Here is a 21,395-nt window from a genome sequence, read left to right as displayed (position 1 = left end):
ATATGTAACATCCTTAATTAGTAGGATGACAGAATATTAGCAACCCCTGCCAAAATTGTAAAGAAAGTCACAAATCTCAAGGCAAAAATAAGTACAGCTTTTTTGTAAATTTGTTTGAATATTCCTGAACTGCTCTTTGGGCACAAATTCAGGATTTTTCACCCTAAGTCAGTGAATAAAATGTTTAAGGTGCTGTCTTTGTAAATTGCAGCTTGACCACCAGGTTTTTGTTAGGGTACTGGAACATTTTGCTACCATGTGCTCAAGGGTATCTAAAAAGTGAAAATCTAACCTTCTTAGTGTGTTCATCATCTTGATTTTACATGTGATTTAGTACAGGCTTGAAAGACCTACAGCCTTCCTGGTTTTTAGGAGTTATGCATCATATGAAGGCTGTCTTGGGACTCTAAATCAATCTACTTTTCAGCAGTCCTCAGTGCATTTTAGTTTTCAAGCCGAATACGGCTTTTCGGTGTGGTACTGACAAATACATAAATTTATACTCTAGGATCAGATGTCATGGCAAAAATGTTGGTGTGCAAGCCCTGACAGCATAGCAAATCTGAAAGAATCTATTTTTCCTAAAATAGAGAACATTCTGCTCTTATATTTGATTCTAGTGCCTTAACCTTGTTACTACAGTAAAGTAGCATGTGACTCGCAAGTAAGAAAGAGAAAACAATGTGACCTTTCATCCCTGAAGCAATTTCTTAGTAAAATGAGATATTTCAAACAAGAAAGCTTGTTAAAAACAAGGTTATTCAAAGCTCTGCAATAGAGCCATTCACTTCCATGGAGTTCACCACAAGGATTACTGTGTCAGAATTCAGAGGGTAAAGGAGAAATCATGTTATTTTACTACTTGTACATATCTATACATATATATATACACACACACGCAGACATACACATATATATACAAATATGCATGCCACATAAGAACATATTTGTTTCCTATATTAGGGAAGTGCAGCAGAACTCAAGGCTGTCCTACTCAACAAACTCTCTTTCCAGACACCTTTTGGGAAGCTGTATATTATTATTCCTGAATCAAAAAGTATGGACTACTGGGATGACATAGGATATTACTATTGATTAAACAACCCTTCAGAGGTTTCATGAAGTCAGAAATAAAAATGACTACTGCAATAAGTCACCTGTATCAAACTTTTTTTCCTCCATCTTTTCTTTCTGTTTATTTTCCCAGTAGTGTTACAAAACATTGTACTATTGTCAGTATAAAACTTGGTTTACATATGTCTCATCACCAAAAGGAAGAGCCATAAAAGTTTTTAACACTTATGTTTTAAATTAGCTATATGATAGAGAACTATTGGCTAAGTAATTTTGCTGCCTTGCAAAAGACCTCGTGGTCTGTCTCACTCTGTCTTGTTTCATGCACCCAAGCAGGACAATAATTTTTCAGGTGGAAAGAAAGTGCCATGCAGAATGTGTATCTGTGCTGGCTGTTTGGGCCACTTCAGAGAACTCCTGCTGGTAGGCAGCAATTATACTTTAAACAAAGATATTCTGCAGACCACAGATTCCTGTAAATCTCCATTATAATTCACACAAATGAAATAGAGATGAGGGGTTATACAGATGGCTAGGTACTGCAGCGACTCTCCTCAGCATATAAATGGTCTCATGCAGTTTGAGAAGGCCAATTAGGAGCTGAAGTCTCAATTTAAGACATAGTTTTTTTCCACTATCACTTAAACTCTATTAAATATAAATACTTCATTGTCATTAGTGGCTGAAGGAATGTTTTATTTTCCAATAAAACAACTCAGAAGTCTTGAAATCTCAAAAATATGCAGTGTTCTTATCTCTAGTAGGATTTTTGTTGTTTTTTTTTTTATTATTATTATTTTTATTTTTTTCAGAAAACAGTCCTTGAGAGGACACTGGGCTGTAAGTAGAGGACTGAATTTAATACTCTAGTATTCATCACACACTTGGTGCTCAATAACTGTTTACAGTATAATAATCAGCACTCTACAAGCCAGTGTGGAAGTTCACCTGTGATTCAGTTCCCCAAATCAATGCTGTTAGATGAGTGATGACCCGTCTAATTAAACAACTAACCAAAGTTTTTAATTCTTGGATACATCCTGTCCCACCCAGAAGGCTATCCAGGTAATACAAGGAAGGTAAGCAGATAGGATTAGCACAATATGCAGCAGTGAAGTAGAGGAGGATCTCTGGTTCCTGGTTGGGCTTCTGTGTTTGTTTTGCTTTAAGTTAAGATGGAAAGATTTCAGAGGTACAAATCTTTTCCCTCCCTTTTCCTCCAGCCACTGGGGCTTATTGAAAAAGGAGCTGGCATCCTACTTTAGAATAGCTCACTGCTGTAGATTACAGGCCACCTACATCCCAAAAGGATGACCGGCATTTGGAGAGAACTTGTTCCAGAGGGGTGTACCTGGCTGGTACCTGGAGAGACTGCGATTTCAGGCAAACCCCTCTCATTGCTGGTTAGCTGTGGGCAGATGTACAAGTAGCATGCTGTCTTTAGGTTAATTCCTGCTTATGCTATACGCTGTTTTGATTCCTTTTCTAGTAAAACTCAATTTCTAAAAATTGTGAACCGAATTAGCTCAAAAGATGCAGATGTTGTGGCAGCTCATTTTCCCTTCAAATAAGAAGCAGAAAAATGTAGGAGTTTTTTGACATATGGTGAGCTTCCTTTCCTTCCACAGATGAGGACTTTAACAGGTATATGTGTCTCTCTCCCAGAGCCACGAGGCTTCTGGAGGCACTGCAGGTGCAAGGCTGCCAGGCTGCGTGGACCTGTCTGTCCATCATGGTGGTGGTGGACCTTTCAGTAGTGGGAAGTATACACAGTACTGGAGCAGCTCCCCTTCACCATGGTAGGTCTCAGCTGTTCTTATCAAAAAGTACGCTTCAAATCTAATGTAAAACCTTACAATTCTGTTGTCAGGTTAAAGACAAGCACATGATCGTTGAGATCCTTACTGAGTATTGATATACTGTGCTGGACACTGCAGAGCTAGGCAGGGTGGTGGCATATGAAGGATAGAGCTGGAGAGCCATGTGTGGGCTGAGCACCCCTTTCTTTTTTTGCAAAGCCTACCATCTGCGGCTTCTTGGAGAGCAATATGGTCCCAGCACTGCTGCATCCAAGCTAAACTACTTCAGGTGCAAAAGCCCTTCTCTTTGCAGGGGAAGACTTCTTAACACTGAAGCATGTTATTGTGATCAAGCACGTTGCAAGTATGTAAAGTGTTTCTCCACCATCCCATCCATTTTCTCCCTGACCTATACCAGGCACCTCATAAGAACTGTCAGAGTGGCAGTGTGCCACAACAATTTATCTTTCTCTGTGTTCCTCTGCACAGCTTCTCTCCTAGGAGATGGACCAATAGGGGCTGTCAGAATTAACACTTCCCTTCTTGCCAGTATGGCTCAGAAAAGTAAATGACTTTCATTGAAGGCTTATTCTTTCTCTGCTTCAAACAGACATGATGGACCTACTCCCAGATGAATGGCAAGAAAGTGTAATTTACATCCTGAGAGGAAGAGGAAAGATGAAAGTAAACCCATTTGGATTCTTTAGGGAATCTACATTTCTCCTCACTAACTTTGAAAGGTTTCCATCTTTTCTTTCTGTAGCTACTGCAAAGTTTCCCTTTGCAGGGTAATGAGTTACATACTGAAGCTATTCAATATATTATGTCCTTCTCTAAGTATTTATACTTGCAATTTACACAAACACAATGAAACATAAATCTATTAAAAATGCCAGCATAACTCCAGACACAAAAGTTTGAAACCTTAAAATACTGTGATGAAAACTTTATATCTAATTTTTTAAGTATCTCAACCTTTATGTCCCCACTTAGACATGTAAGAGCCCAATTTTCAAATGGCATGTTATTAGAAACACTGATTATTTTAAGTTTCAAAAAATGATCACAAAAGATGATTAGCTGGATTAGAAAGCATAAATAGGACTTCTTAAGGCATGTTTGTTCCATGAAATAAGGTATGGGGCCAAGCTCTACAACTACCAAGTGATGTGGTGGGAACACTTTATGAAATGGACTGCCCATTATCTTGAAGTGGAAGATGAAATTGCAAGAAACAAGCTACTAGCTGCATTCAGGTTTAACATGTATGAGCTAGGAATCCATCAGATATGCCTAATATAGGATAGGGAAAAGATTTTCTGCTCATGCTCTGTTCTGAGGCTCTCTGCTATCAACACAAATAACTGAATGATGCTCCCCTGGAAAAGAAAATTAAATAAAGACTAACACAGAAGTAAATTATGGACAAATATATATGCACACTTTACTGTTTCATTTTTTTGTTGTTTTTTTCTTAATAATTTTGTTGTTGAAATAATGTGACAAAGTGTGTAAGACAATGCAAGAAAATTGATAAAAGAGCAATGATTTAATTTCTAATTATGTAACAACTTCCTCCTGTGCTTATCACAGCTCCTAACATCAACTACACATGATTATTCTTCTCTTGTCCTCTTTTAATCATATTTGTGTCAGCTCCAGACGACAGCATTCTCCTTGATGGTAAATCATAAATAGATCTTTATTCTTCACTGCAAAAATTTAATCATTATTAACCCCACTGGCATTCATGTGAATGTAATAAGTATTTTTCATAAGAATTCTACTATAATTTTTCAATGTATGAAATTCACTTAGTATAGAACTGTGGTGGCAGCTTTGAAAGGGTAGATATTAAAGGTTACTTCTATTGTCTTAGTTGATGTACTGAGCCTTAAACAAAAAATAAGGACTTAATCATCCACAAGCAGAACCTTCGCCAAAGTAAATGGATCTCCCTTCAACTGTAAGCATAATCAAATTCCTTTTTATAATGAATCAAAACTTTGCCTAGTAATAGTCAAGTTTGCTTCAAGAAATGCTTGACAAGACAGTAGAATCACAAAAACAAGTTCATGGACTGTCTCAGAATAATGTAGAACTAAATACAGAATGAGAAATCATCTTATTTTGGTCTACTTAGTGTAGCACATTTCTGTAGTTTAAAGTAATATCAAGACTCTTTAAAGTACTAATTGACATTGACATAAAGGTATCACAGGAGACTCTCCCAGCATCCTTTCTGTGGACTGGCAACACATCCCACAATGGGCCTGAAGCTCACCTATCTGCTGAAGGAAGCAGTCAGTGAGGGGAAAAGCTGCCGGACTGAAAGGCAGTGAACTGGTGAAAGCCCACAGACAGAGAAAGCCAGGACTAGACTGCCTACTGACAGCCACTGTAGGCAAGATTCACTGTACAACCAATCAATTGTTAGCACTGAGTAACAGCCAGCCTGACCTTCTTTGTGATCTCATGGACAGAAATTTAGAGGTTTAGTTCAAGTATTCAGATGGGGTAGCTGCAAATCCTGCTTTTTAATTACAGAGTTCTTGGAAGCAGTGTTAGGGATGAGCTGTGGGGAATGTAATTCCTTACTAACCTGTACTGGGAGACAAAGCATCCCCCAGTGCCAATATGTTCTAACTTCAGAGGGTGGCATTAAGAACACTTCCAAATCCTCCATAAGTCAAGACGTGTAAGTATCTTCTATGCCAACCTAAAGGAACAGTATGTGTTACTATCAATAGAATCATAGAATCATAGAATTGTTTAGGTTGGAGAAGATCTTTAAGATCATTTAGTCCAACCATTAGCTCAGCACTGCCAAGTCCATCACTAAACCACGTCCCTAACTGCCACATCTACATGCCTTTTAAATAGCTCCAGAGACTTAATCACTTCCCTGGGCAGCCTGTTTTAATGCTTGATAATCCTTTTGATGAAGAAATTTTTCCTAATATCCAGTCTAAACCTCCCCTGGCACAACTCAAGGCCATTTCCTCTTGTTCTTCTGCTTGTTACTTGTGAGAAGAAACTGACATCCACCTCACTACAACCTGTTTCAGGTAATTGTAAAGAGCTGTAAGGTGCCCCACAAGCCTCCTTTTCTCAAGGCTGAACAGCCCCAGTTTCCATAGCCACTCATAAGACCTGTTCTCTAGACCCTTCACCAGCTTCATTTCCCTTCTTTGGACATGCTCCAGCACCTCAAGGTCTGTCTTGTGAGGCCCAAAACTGAGCACAGTATTACTGTTGAAGACTGAGGCAAAGAAGGCATTAAGTACCTCAAGCCTTTTCTTCATCCTTTGTCACTGTGTTTCCCAAGGATGGAGACGCTTTTTAGCCCTTCTTTTGTTGCTAATTTATTCATAGAAACATTTTTTACTGTCTTTTACAGCAGTAGCCAGATTAAATTTTAGTTGGGCTTTGGCCCTTCTAATTTTCTCCCTGCATAATCTCACAACATCCTTGTAGTCTTACCTGAAAAACCAGTAAATAATCTGAGGGCCACACCAGGGTACTCACTTCTTTAACCTGGGCCCCAATCAGCAGACTTCTACCTTTTGTTCCTTTCATAGCACCTTCTGTTCCCTTTATGACAATAACTCATCTTTTCTTCTTTATGGAAATGGTTCTGATGCAGGGCACAGGCCAGCTTAACTTCAGTGACACGTCCATGCTAGATGAACCATTATCCTTGCTATTCTTTCCACTTGCACAGCCTCATACCTATTATGCAAGGACACTTGGGATGGTGGTGTAGTCATAAAGGAGATGCTCCTCCTGTGGTGGGCAGGAACTTCTTGTCATTGTCCCCTTAAGTCACTGCATTCAGACAGGTAGAGATAGGGAATCCTTCATGTCAGGTATCCTGTCAGCCTGCTGGGCCTGTCTCAGGGAAGGTAGGGTGTAATTCCAGTAGTCTGTCTCCCTTTTGCATTCCCTGATACTCCTCAATGTACTCACCTCCTCCCAGAGTTCTGTCACTAAGCAAAAGTGTTCCTTTACCTGGGCATGCTTCCCACAGGTCTTCTCACTGCTGCTATCCCATACTGATGTAAGAGCAGTGTGCACCTTTGCATCTCTGCATACCCTGCCCAAACCCATTACCTTCTTGTTGATCTCAACACCCTGCTTGACTTGCAGCTTTTGTTCCTGGCTCAGCTGCTTATTTTATGGTAGGTCACTGCAATTACCATCATTGCTTCCTCCTTATTTTTCCATTTTACCTGTTGCAGCTTGGCACTTTTGATAAGTATAAGTGGGTACAACTAAGTCTTGGCATCTGCAAGCAGAGCTCCACTAACACTGGAGTCAGGGACACTAATAACAGGACGGACTTGGCACTATGGATGCACTCACTGCATGTGTCAACGCAAAACAATGACTTTGTTATCTCCTTTATTAGTTTCACACACAACCGCTGCCTCTAGGCCCAACCGTAAAATTGTGCTTAGTTATTACAAAAGTGAAAACTCCCTGTAGTTTGTTCCACATGTCTCCACTGTCAGCCTAGCTTCAGACTTCTACTCCTGATTGTGTCTGCCTCCCTTGGGTCCTGTCCTCCACAGTTTCACTACAGGGACTTGGGAAGGTGAGCCAGTTTGACCTGTGCTGTGTTATTTATCTGCACCTTCTCAGCAAAATACTACTCAGCTCTTCTTCTTCCCACTCTCCCCAGCAGTTTCTCTCCTTCTCCCCCAAAGAGGAATCAGCAGAGGTAGAACACCTAGGTATTCCTGGGGCTTGTGGTGTTTGGTTTTGAAGGATTTGCTTTGTTTTTGCATAACATATTACAGTCTCTGGTGAAAATAAACTCTTCTTCTAACTGAAAAGATCCCCAGTATGATTTTCCATTCATTTTGTATTCACAAGAAAACATGAAACAAAATAGTACAAGAAATTACTTCCATCACGTAAGAAGGAAAAAGCATTTCAGACTCTGGGTGCAACTTTATGAATTTGAAATGTAGACTTATTCAAGCAGTTCAATGCTGGATGGTTCAGAGGAAACACCAAGGTAGCACTTCTTGGGAGTAACCAAGTGTATCTATTTGCTGGACCTTGATTTGAGAAAAGACACAAAATTAATTGTAAGACTTGCACTGGCAGCATAGTGGATAAATTTCCCTTTATTTTAAGAATCTTTTAACATTGAATTTATCGGGGTCACACAAAATGTAGGAGGTTGCCAGGTGCAGGAGGTGTAATTTTCTTTCTTTGGTAAGCTCAACTCAGGAGCAACCAGAAGAATAAGCTGTGTGTGATAAGTACATTATGTAATAAATACATGGCATCTCATGTTAACTTGCAACATAAAAATATGAAAGCAAACATAGAAGGGTAAAAAACATGAAGAAAAATCTGCAGATTTTACAAGAGGTGTGGACAGAGAAGGGAGAACAAGGAAGTTGTGCAAACTTCTATCCCAATTACTTATGACTTTCTGGGGACTGCAGCTCTCTGTAGCCTTCCTCTACCTTGGCTGACTCTCCCTATAAACCATTTTATGAGACATGTTAAGTATTTTCTGTAAAAAATAAGTTGTGTTTCATTGCACTGTAGGTCAAGGCAGGAAGGACACATTGCCAGAATAGCTAGTTAATCTCTTTCATCTTTCCCATGCTGTCATTAATGCTTATCTCTTCCTATAGGTATTGCAAAGTCATCTGTTTTCTCCAGTGGCATAGAACAATAGTAAAATCTTTCGATTTGACATACTAGTTGTTTGGGATGCTGGTTTTATGCATGTTCATTTTGAGATCAGATTTGTGCTTTTTTGTCTTTGATGTTTTATCATGCTCTCTAGATATTCTTTCTGGGAATTCAGGAATTTAACTTCACATTTCTGTCATCTCCTTGTGTTTGATGTTGATGCATACGTGATAGCAGCCCTTGTTTTAGATCATATTATTTTAAAATGCTATAAATTCCTTCCCATTGCTTTTGAAAAAAGTTTATGATATCATCATTAATAAATCTGGGAAGCAGATTTTATATTAATTACCCTAAAGAAAAGATTCCTGCAGCTTTTTTACATTTCTTTAGGACTCCTTTTCCTTTTCCTTTTCCTTTTCCTTTTCCTTTTCCTTTTCCTTTTCCTTTTCTTTTCCTTTTCTTTTCTTTTCTTTTCTTTTCTTTTCTTTTCTTTTCTTTTTTCTTTTCTTTTTTCTTTTCTTTTCTTTTCTTTTCTTTTCTTTTCTTTTCTTTTCTTTTCTCTTCTCTTTTTTTTCTTTTATTTTATTTTCTCCTTTTCTTTTCTTTTCTTTTCTTTTCTTTTCTTTTCTTTTCTTTTCTTTTCTTTTCTTTTCTTTTCTTTTCTTTTCTTTTCTTTTCTTTTCTTTTCTTTTCTTTTCTCTTTTTTTTTCTTTTTTTTCTTTTTCTTTTCTTTTCTTTTCTTTTCTTTTCTTTTCTTTTCTTTTCTTTTCTCTTTTCTTTTCTTTTCTTTTCCTTTCCTTTTCTTTCTCTTCTCTTCTCCTCTTCTCTCTTACCTTACCTTCCCCTTCCCCTTCCCCTTCTCCTTCCCCTTCCCCTTCCCCTTCCCCTTCCCCTTCCCCTTCCCCTTCCCCTTCCCCTTCCCCTCCCCTCCCCTCCCCTCCCATCCTCTTTCTTCCCCTCCCCTCCCCTCCCCTCCCCTCCTCTCCTCTCCTCTCCTCTCCTCTCCTCTCCTCTCCTCTCCTCTCCTCTCCTCTCCTCTCCTCTCCTCTCCTCTTCCCTTCCCTCCTCAGTCCTTATGTGATGTTCCATTTTACATTGGGCCATCAATGATTCAAGAGCTATGACCTGCATCACATCTGTAATTGCTCAATTACTTTTGGTGACTATTCTTCAGCAATTCAGGACTGTATGTGATGCATGCATTTGTTTGTTGATATATAGGTAAGTGAAGAAGTCCTAATGAATTGGCTGGTAAGGAGACAAATGCTGGGCAAAGCTTTCCTCAGTAAGCTGGGAAAGATCAGCTTAATGATGACGGGGTGCACTAAAGACTGTTCTCCCATGGTCTGTCACTGCCAAGGCATCCAAAAATATAAAGAAACTTCCTCTGGAGTGTTTGAATTAAAAAATATATAGAAATATTTATTTCTCCATTTTATAAAATGTTGAGATCAAGGCTTGGTGTAGCCTTGTCACCAGGAAGGTTATATGAACTCTTCAGATTATTGGGAAATGCGTACATTTACAGACAATATACAGCACTCCAGAGATGAACAGGAGATATGGAGATCCTGGTAAAGGAAGATGCCACTAGTGTGTGAGATTAATATACTGATAAATTCATGAGAAAGTAATTTGATCTTAAAATTCAAGCCTGAGTTTTAATAGCTCTAGTGATTCTGAGCAAACAGAACAAATTAAGGTAAATGAAAACCAAATCATATTAGAGAAAAAAATGTCTGTGACTGAGCTTTTGCCCCTGTCTTGTTTGTTGACTTGCAAAGGGATTGAAGTAGAATATTTCAGAATGGTTTAGTAAAATCCATAATTTTAAAGCACAGGAGAACTTATTTTCACTTCCTCAGGACCTTGATCCTTTAATTCAATGTGAGTAATTAAACAGCAATATCAGCATGGATTTCACTGTGACCAGCCAATGAATATTTTTCCAGTCTGTACAGCGGCATCTAAGTATCAATTTTTTAGACTATTACAGAAGGTGATTTTACCTGAATGACTGAGAATATTTCTGTATTTTTTTTTCTTTTTTTTCTAAATGAATCTGTGTCCTTTGTTTTTCCATTCGTGTCAGAGAAATATAGCAGAATTGATCATTGCTTCAATTTCTGATTACATTTTTGGTAGTTGAAATTCAATAAGTAATAAGAAACCAGACATTGGGCTCATTTTTTCTTTATGCTGGAATGATTGTGAGAACTTATGTCAGAGCCCACTGCACATCAAGAGAGCATCAAAATGAGTTTTACTCCTTTTGTTAGGCTTTTACACAGCAGTTTTCTTTGAAGTCACTCAGTGCATAAATGGAGGAGACACTGCCTGGGGTGCCAGGAAAATGAGAGCTTACAGCATAATTTCTTCAAATGATAAGAAAGTGTGCAATGATTAAGTTTACCAGAACAGTGCTGGATTTTTTTAACAGACTATATAATGGCCTATTAGTTTTAAATAGACCAATATTTTTAGGCTGCCATGGGAGGGGGAAAACACCCCCTCCAAAAGTCAGCATGAACATCTGAGAAGATGCCAGTGCAGAGTTTGTGAAAGCTGAGCTTGTGGTAGACGGTGACAGAGAGCTACAAGGCAAAATTCTCTATCTCATTTCTCTTTCTCCTTTCCTGAATCATTTTTTGCCACTGACTTCAATTCATCTTTGCTCTGATCCTCCCCCTCCTCTTCCGCCCCCCCCCCCCCCCCCCCCCCAAGATTATGATCTAATAGCCTTAGTAACACTTAGAACACATGGCTCATCAACTCTTCAGTTGTAGAAGGACATGGAAAGAAGCCTCAACTGTATTTTGTTGTGGTTGTCATGCTAAATTTGGGTGCTCTAATCACAGTTTTAAGGGGCTACTAAAACCCCCTTCTTCCACAGCAGCCATAAATAGTAGCTCTCTTGGCTTGACAGTTTGGTCTTGATTTATGATCATTTTTGTGAATGTAACATGTAATGATTTAACAAGCCATATTATTAAACTACAAAGTAGCAAGCTTAAACTAGAGACTGCAGTAATACTTTCATACATTCAGAACTGTTTTGGTCTTTTAATGCTTGCCCTAATCCGTCTCATTCCAGAATACCTTGGGTGTACCCCTTTTTTACTGTTTTTTTAATTATATCAAGCCAGGTGTGCTACATTGGGTTTTATTTGTGCTACCGAAAATGACTTACTAATATGTAATGTATTATATCATTTGTGTGACCTCCACTGGGTTTTATCTTTGAAGGATTTTAGAAGTTGTTCTAATTTCTTTTTCAACTCCAGTATTAATTTTGTTACTTTCTTTTTTTTTTTGGCTTGTTTCTTGCCATTCTAAGAGAAGACCTTTATGCAAATGAACAAGTAACTCTATGCTACTCATAGCATAGACAGTAGCTACATTTCAGGTAGGAACAGTTTTTCAAGTAAACAAGAGTACAATTGCTTTCAGGAGACAGTGATCTTAAGAGACACTTGTCTCAAGAATAAATACGTTCTAGTGCAATGTTTATATCAATAATTATTACAATTTTCTATAAAATACTTACTGCTCAAATTACAAGTAATACCGTGTCATCATTATCATTATGTGCAAAACCTGCACTTAGCCTGCTTTCTTTAAGCAGCTACATAAGCTCTGGATACAAAATTAAGTTGTGCTGCTGTTCACTACACAGGGTTTCTCTGTACTTAAACGCTTGAGAACTGTGCTTAAAAAGTGGAAGAAAATAGTCATTATTGAGCCCCAGAGGCTAAAAGAATAATTGTAAAAGGCTAACAATTGACCCATATGGAACAATGAGTAGATACTCATAAAGATGGTCTATATTTAAAGAAAAAAATATATTTAAAATAACTGGAAATTCACTGAGTTGTCATATGTTATGAATTCTCTCCTTCGCCCAACACTCCTTGGCTGCCATTATACCCGCAGGTTCATGATGATGAATCATGGCAGGCAAAAGCTATTTAATCTTTGATTCCAGAACTGTGTTCAACCTTGTACAAGTCCATGACTGTCAGTTATATTTATAATTTGCTTTCTTAAATACAGATATATTTGATGCAATTAGGCAATAACAAATGCTTCCCATTAGCTACTTAATTCTTTTCCTATTCCTGTTCATACACATTTGAAATGGCTGCTTGGTACTAAGCACTGAACAAAGCAGCCTGAGAAACATAGAGCAGAACTGCACTGAGGAATTATGCTCAAATAGTCTTATAGAGCATTTGGGTTGTTCCTGAAATACAGTCTCCAAGGAAGATTTCTTCACATCACTAAAACATCTTGTAGTTTAACTTTCTTCTACTTGACTTACAGTTTCAACCCCATAAAATTAGCAGGAGGGGTATTACAGTTAAGGAAGAGGTGCGGTAGGGGAGCTGTGTATTTAAAGATTGCACAGACCTACCCGCAGCTACTCCTTGGCTCCTGACAGTGGTTTTAACCTCTTCCTTTATAAAGTGTTGAGCTAAAAGAAGTTTCAAGCCTTTATGATGGATCAAGAACATTGTTGAAGGAAAAAGGGAAGTTAAGGGCTGGGAATTAAATTTTTGGAGGGGCTTAAGTGTAGTCTTTAAATCAGCTCCTGTTGACACTTTCTATACTTTCTATGCAGTTCCTCTTACTGCTTTACCACTTCCTCTCTGTGTAGTATATGCAACTGTAGCTTTATGATCCAGCTAAGATTCTTTTCCTCCTGATACCTTTCCTTTTTTTCAGCCAGAATCCTATGTTTCACACTGAGTCTTCTTGCAGCCAAAGCAGTCTTGCACGCAATCTTGGCTATACAAGGACTGAATACTTATTATGAAAAATGCACACCAAGTCTATTAAGGACATAGTTTACTATGCAAATGCTGTTATGGACCCCTAAGATGAGAATATGCTTTGATCTTTGGTAGCTTTGCCTGTCTTTTTTTGTATATTCAGGTTTTGCAGTGAACTATTGTACTGTAGATAAGGCTGTTGCAGTAGTGTAAACAGAGCAGTAAAAGTGCATCACTTGATGAGTCAGTTTGTTTCAAGCAACAGAGCAGCCACAAAGCTGTAGAGCACACTGCAAAATTACAGCAGGTCAAGAAAAGACTGTGAAGTAAAAAAGTTAGATCAGAGGTTGATATTTGTTACTTGTTCAATAGGGGCCTTTTTTTCAGGGCTGATACCTGTCCCTTCTGCAAATCTCTGGATGGCCTCTTTTTCTTTACCTCACACAAAGTACCTCAGATACACTGCAGTCTTTGCAGCCCATTTGATTTATTCCTGCCTTGGATTGTGATTTTCACATGTTAATACTTTGCTCCAGTTCTTTGTACTGCAGCATGTGGCCATTATTACTCCCTTCCCCCAGGTCCATTTCCCTTGTTATATATCTGTTTCATTTTCTTAGTTAAGTTGAACGTGAACTTGGGGTCAAGAACAGACAATTCATGTGATAGGGCTGAGGTATAACTGCATTTTCCGGTTTTTTTCCACTGCATTGTCTGGGGGTTTGGGAGCACAATCTCACATATGGTGCAAAACCCCTAAAGTTCACAGTTCAGCTGTCAGTTATAAAATAGGCTCCCGAATTAATGTCCTTAAGGAAGCCTGGGTTGGAAAGCTACCTGATGTGGCCTCTCTTTAAGGTGTACTTATCAAGGTATGAAACCTTCTTTTGAAAAGCATACTGATTACAGTCTCTCCATAAAATCTATCTCCTGGAGGGCTAGGGTCTCTGTCATGGGTCCATCATGGTACATTACTGGAAGAAATGCTCATTGGTTTTTGGTCAGTTTTCCTCAATATTTAGAAATAACACTGTCATGCGCTTGATGTATGGAGCAAGGCTGAACATCAGACTTCTTTGAAGATGTGACAAACACACAGACAAACCAAACAACAGACCTGACATATTACTGAAGTACCGTGCCTAGCTGTCCAGCTATCCATGAATTTATCGCAATACTAAGACATTTTTTGGGCTAGCATGTTATTATGCTGCCATTGTACTTTTAATAAATAATGGGTCACTTTATCGTTCAGCTTCAAAGAACAAAACACATTTAGAATGCAAGAACAGTAATTAAAGGCTTGTAATAAAATAATGGAGCATTTACCTAAATGACAGAATTACTGTTGACAACCTGAACAGCAATGACATTTAAGTTTTCCTGAGACATATCTCATTCAAATTATGTCACCAGTTCTGAGGATCCCTTTTGTAAGTCTTCCTGGCATGTATCTCGATAACGATTATCCCTCATTGTCAATAAAGCCGGTTATTCTTCTTCACATCAGTTTTGATTGAGTTCTTCCAGTTTTCCCACACACTTATCTGTGTATAAAACTGTGCGAGTGATTGATATGGATTCATGCTTTTATTCTAACTTATCAAGTTTTTCTTTTTTTCTGGAGCAGCTACTAAAGTTTTGTCTGCGTAGCATGCAATCCTAGTCAAACCTGAAATTAAAAAGCTATAGGCTGAGTATGGGTTTAATACATTGTTGTCATGTATTTTGAAAGGCAATACACCTCTGGGGCATGCTAAGGTAGACTGTCAGTCAGGTATCCCCACTGCTGAAATTCACATGACCTTGGTCAGCGTAAATTCTTTACTAAAGTAGAGAGGGGAGGAGCAGCTGTTCGAAAACAAAATATTATAGCATAAATCTCTTTGACAATATTGCACAATTTAGCAAGGCTTCACGGCGTCTCTCCAGCATGGAGGGCATTGCTGAAGAATGAGCGATACAAGTCACACAAGGAGGCAAAAGAACTTGAGGACAAAAGTGAGTCTTTGTTCAGGCAGGTTACCTAGGGGGGAAATATAGTACATGATGTACTGTGTGATACATCAGTCATGCAATCTATTTCTGGAAGGCTTTACTTACTGGAGAGCTGTTGTTCATTTAGGGAGGAAATCCTCCCTGGGCAGAGTGCTTGGAAAAGGCCAGTGTAGCTCTGAGTCTTACTGAAGCCATATTCTGACATGTAAAGGCGCACAGCCTCATAAAATTCTCCTGCACAAGGATGAATTTTACCTTTGCTGAATTGCCAGTTTCATTTTCCTCAGATCTAAAAACACACAGGGGATTTAGAAAGACATAAGATTCTGCCTGAGTTAGTGTAAAGCAAAACAGTCAGGTCTCCACGCCAAACTCTCTCTGTGCCGGAAGTGTCCTATCAGGTCACTCTGCAAAGCTGATACGTATTTCTCCTTCTCTGCTGGCTACTAGGTGCAGTGCGGGGAGCTCCCCAGATGACCAGTCCTACCACACACGTCTGCGAGGCTCAGAGAAGTTCTGCACAGCCAACAGGTATGTAAAGCGCCTGCTGCCACATAATGGGATGTAGCTGCACATTAACCTGAAAGAGCCCAATTGAAGGAGGGATATGCATGTGTGCTCCAGCATGCTTTATCGAACATGGCTGACAGTCAGGCAAGGCTATGATAGAAGAGATTGAACTGTGGTACGGCAGCTCACTGGCAACCCATGATACCTACTGAGGCTGCTCTGAAGATCAGCTGTTATCCTGAAGCTGAGCTAAAGCCACAGCCTTTTGCTTATTCCTGCTGCAAACAAGCCTTCAGTTACTCTGCAGATGTGCAGGATTTTAAATTTGTCCTGATAGGCAAGAAACACCCTCTACATAGGAGTGATTTCCATTCTTCGGGGCGAGTGATAGAACAGACCTGGACCGTGAATTCCCTCATCCTGTAACCATTGCTCTTAGTTTTATTGCTGCTTAGTTCTTGAGCCACAGGTCAGATGTACCGCTTGACTTGGCCTGGTCAAATTAATTGTTATGACTGGAATATTGATTCAGCTATTAGCCATGAATAAGAGAAATGCTATTTATGTTTCACTGGCCTTAGGCTGTACAACTAGTTTGTACCATTCCTTCAAATGCATTTTGAATATTCCTTTGGTAGCTATATTTTCCAGCTGAAATTCACAAAGCCTTATACTTACTGTTTAGCTAGCCCTGAAATCTTGATGCTATGATTCAGACAGCACCTGTATAAACAAATATACAGACATTTTTATTTTCAGGATCTCTTGAAAGGTAAAAAAATGAATGTGCTGATTCATAGAAGCCTACCATCTCTCTCTGATCTGGGATATGTAAGTGTTGTTCTGCTTCCTCTCTCCTCCTTTCAGTATGATGAGGGCATGACGGTGGCTTACTGTTAAGAAGATGAAAGCTAATGCTGGGTGTGGCTGCTTGATCTGGATTTTTAAAGTTTTGTTTTAGAGGACTCCAGTGAAGACATCTGGATTTTCTGTCCTCACTCCATTGTCTCTTTCCATGTTACACAGGTTGTACTCTGTTCTTCTGCACCAAATTTAAATGATGCATCAACGTGAAAGTAACTTACCACGTGTCAGAAAGCCCTGAAATCTGCAGCAGGGCTTGAAATGAATTTCTGATGCACTGATGGAAATTTACAGGATCTGGCACAAATAATATATCAAATTAATTTGCTAATGTATCAAGTCGCCCTGAAATCTTCATTGGAAGATACTAATTTTATTAATTCATCAGATCCATCATGCAGTTCATCAGATCCATTGTCTTAATGAGGGCTTCAGACAAGCTGAGCTTGGGAAGCTGAGGTAGGAAGTGATCAGTTAGGACTCCCCATCCACCCTTGCTCAGTTATGATGCTAATGGAGATTTTCCAGCATCTTTAATTTGAATTCCTTCATTCTAGTGTTCACCAGGCTTATTCACCAGGCTTGTTCACAAGTGTCTTGACACTTCGGCCTGTGCCCACAAGGGCTGGCATTTTCATGCAGGCTGTTACTTTTAACATTGGTTAGGGCAGGATTACCAGAGTTGCTGCAAACAATCAACCTTGTTTGGCTAAACCTTATTCTCTCCTGTTGCAAATGAATGCAGGACTCAAGGCTATTAACTGAGCTAGTAGGACCAGCCTGTCTTGATGGATAGCTTTCACAGAAGTGGGCTTCTGTCTGTGGTTTTACTTGGGGGACCAGTGGGCAAGTGTTAAGGAGGAAACAAGCAATTATGCAGAAGTCTTTTGAACAAAATTACGTTCTGATTGGTTTAGCACCATTTCTGGCCAAAGTCTATAAAGCCCATTTTGTCAATATGTTTGCATAAAACGCCAGCAAGTTCAGAGCCTTCCAGGAAAGCAAGATGTGCTCATCTTGCCCCCAGGTCAGCAGTTTCCTCCTAATCTTGTCTCTCCCACTGGCCCTATCAGAAACCACTCCTTCAGTGATGCCTACCTCTGAAAGTTATATCTCCTTTTCAACTTTCAACTCCCAGAAGCCTCTTGGATAATAAAAAATTTATCAGCAGCAATTTAAAGTCATGCAGCTCATTTATCTCCTCTTGGCAGGGTTGTTCACATTGCTGCGACTCCTGATGGTGGTGAGAAGATCTACAGACATGACTCAACCGAATGCCCCCTGGGCCAGTCCAAAGCTTGTAGTCAAAGCTGCTCAAGGCCTGTCATTTAAGAATGCATTGGTTGGGGAAGCACCTGAGCAGGCTAGAGAAGGAATAAGAGACTTCACACTGATGTCACTTTGTAAAGATTCATATTTCTACCCCGAACTTTTTGGAGTAAGCTTGCATCCTACTCTATGTGTTCAAAGCAAGAGTCTGTGTATACTCTAAATACAATGATTCCTTTGGTTCAGTTTTGGAAATGTCTGTCTCTGCCTTATTTTGGATAAATGAAAAGCATAAAAAAACCTGGAATCCTGGGAAAAGACCTGCTCAAGACCAGAAGCTTTCCTTAACAGTCTGCCTAAACTATTTCATCTCCTTAGACTCATAGAGGAATAGAAGAGGACATGAGCATGACAAAGGCCAATCTGGGACTGTGTAGGTCAGAGCTACCCACCAGTCAGCTGGCAAACAAGATGCTTCCTTCAGCCAAACATTGCATCTCATCTGGTTCTAGAGAAATTACATCAGTGAGACATCAGTGCTGTCTCACGGTAAGCAAGTGGGTGAAAAGAGATCTTTGTATGCAGCAGACACTATGAAAAGACTCATGCATCTGGGTATTAAGAGTATGAGAAGCATGACATCCTGTTCACATGTTGGATCCCAGTTTCAAGAATACCAAGTGTGTTTCCAGCCTCCTTGCCGGGAGGAGACAAGAGGCAGAAAACCTCTGATTAATGTGGTGACTCAGAGTGCAGCGGATGGACTTGTCCCACACGCTAATCAGCATGAACAAGGACAGCGGCCACTGTGGCAAAAGGACAGCAAACACAGAAAAGCATCTAAACCATGCCCTAGGACATGTCACAGGACCTTGAATCACACTGCTCTAGGAACATGAGCTCACCTAAGCACAACATCAGTTCTCTGGAGCTAGAGGATTTTGTGAGCTGCCATGAAATGTCAATGCAACTTTATCCTCAGTGCATACTTGGACAGCATGTTTCTGGGGTGCTTATACCAGGGTGACACTCTGATGCACTTGCAGGTTAAATGACTGGTATTTATAAAAATTATAAAAAACTCGTGGATTGCCCATGGACTCTCTCATGCACAAGAATATGACTGTGGGCAATAAGCCCAAGGTAGCACCAGGATGCCTTCAAGTTCAGGTGTCTGGTTCTGCCTTTTATTTTGCATAGTACATGAAAAAGACTTGCTGCCTTTTCATTTCACAATGGTCAGTCTGAAGTTTTCTTTTGCAAGGAGAGGGTGTTTTTCAAACTCTCAACATTTTTCAATCTTCATTCATAACATCATCAATTTTTTTTTTTTTTTTTGACAGAACATTTGTTGTACAACTGGAGGTGTAGATTTTTTAGATGAGACCAGGAATGTCCACAAGAATGGCTGGAAGCTGACCTCCTTATTGGCTTCCATTTTATTGTCTGCTCGATGGTCCCAATTTAAAAAGAAATAAAAGAGTTCAAAGATCAGTTGTAGAAACAGAGTCTTGGTTAGGATGAACTATTTTTTTTCTGTCACTTTTGAGAGTTTGTGTCAGTGTGACAGCAACAACAAATTAAACAGTAAAAATGTTGAGAGACAAGTCTTTCTTTTCGTATTTCAGTAATTTGAAGATGTAGACAATGTGATGAATTATGTTAGTCAATAAGAAATAGATTTTGTTTTGAAATTCACCTTTGTGTTAATCCTTATATGATTTTTTTATAAATGCCAGACTTTTAAAATTCTACTTAGAATTCAATTAATAAGAAATAAAAAACCAAAGCCCCATGAGCACTTTGTCTCCCAGTGGATGTAACAATTTCAATTTAAGCTAAGACAGTTTCCCATAAGTTTCATAAGCATAAATTTCTGTAAGAAAAGTTGAGAGCTGAACATTCTACTATGTGCAGGACCATTCAGGCTATCAGCTGGCTGCAGGTTTTTCAGCCTCTTTTTTGAATTCTGCCTTACACCTTTCAAGCATGTTTGCATTATTTGTTGTCAATACATGCATTCTGTTTTCATTTTTATTATATTTTATTGAACTGGGACATCATTTCAATGATTCTTTACAGTTCAGAAGCAAATACCTTGTTTCACTCATTTCTGTGACATATAACAGTTCACAAGATCTAATTATTCTAAAAAGAAGCTAAGAACATTAAGAGGTTTAGAATTACAATTTGACTGCATCCTGCTACTTCCCTGCCACGAGGAATACTATGTATCTTCTGTGTTTGGAAGGAATAGAGGCACTTCTTAGCAGCTCTTTATTTATGTTCCAAGTCAAAACTTGCTATCTAGACCACTTGTGCTGTATGCATGTAGCTATGGTTTAGAAGAAATGGCAGGTCAAATAAAGAGTTCTGTTTTGCAGCAAGTTTAGATACTGGGTGGTTTGCTCACATAAATTTTCCATTATTTTCAGGAGAACTTGTATATGCTTAATAATTTGTGCTCTCTCTCTTTTTAATATGTGAAGTCATTTTTTTTAAGGTTTTTTAATTATTTGTATGGTTAAGCAAGACTATCAATTGGAATACTATATTTCTTACTGTAAAGAATGTAAACCTACAATGGGTGCATGCAATGCTGGAAATCAGTGCAAGGTGAAAAGGTTTTTTTGGAAGCCATCTTTCAGCATGTCTTCTTTTCATGCATTTGGCAAAATTTTGATTCACTTATATTCCTGGATCGTCAGGGTCTGCTTAAAGTCCACTGAATATGATTACAGTAATCATAAATTGGACACTTTATTTTTCCTGTCTGAAAAAAAAATGAAATTATTTAAACCAAAATTTTGCTTTTTAAAAAATATCCTAAGCAGAAATTAAATAACAAATAAACAAATTTCCCCCAAATCCCCAAAACCAAACAAGGCAATTGTCAGATTTTTTAAAGTTTAAATTGCTACTATTGCTTTAATTCCAACCTCAGGCAAAAGCAGACTTAACTTATAACATTTCTTCTTTAGGAGTGTAAGTCAAATCCTTAATACTAATGTAAAAGATTTTTTCGTATTTAATTTAACATACATTTTGTTATCACTTGGCTCAATGCCTCAGGAGTCTGAGCCAAAACTGTTATACTGTAATATCCATGAGGTTCAGTTTTCTCTTTCACCTGCAACGCTGTACTCTCAGTCTAATGCTAGTGTGACTCCCGCAGTATAACAAAGAACACATAATGACAACAGCAGAGGGCCGGAATGTCATTTACACATATTTGCTATATCCAAGGTCAGCAAGAATCCACCTGCAAAACAATTGCACCCAGACAGGCTTCAGGAAAATGGTCTACTGAGATGAGATTATTTTGAGTAAGAGATGTATTTATTCATTTTAAACTCCTGTCTCCTTGGTTGCTGGCTAGGGTTAGAGCACGACAACTCCTGAAGGTCTTTGTACAAAAGATCAAAATGAGATATTCAAGGTAAGCACA

This window comes from Pezoporus wallicus, unplaced genomic scaffold (assembly GCF_028554395.1).
Source record: "Pezoporus wallicus isolate ANWC-B61680 ecotype Strahan unplaced genomic scaffold, APGP_CSIRO_Pwel_v1 contig_7178, whole genome shotgun sequence".
Classification (NCBI taxonomy): Eukaryota; Metazoa; Chordata; class Aves; order Psittaciformes; family Psittacidae; genus Pezoporus; species Pezoporus wallicus.
This window is presented reverse-complemented; position numbering follows the sequence as displayed.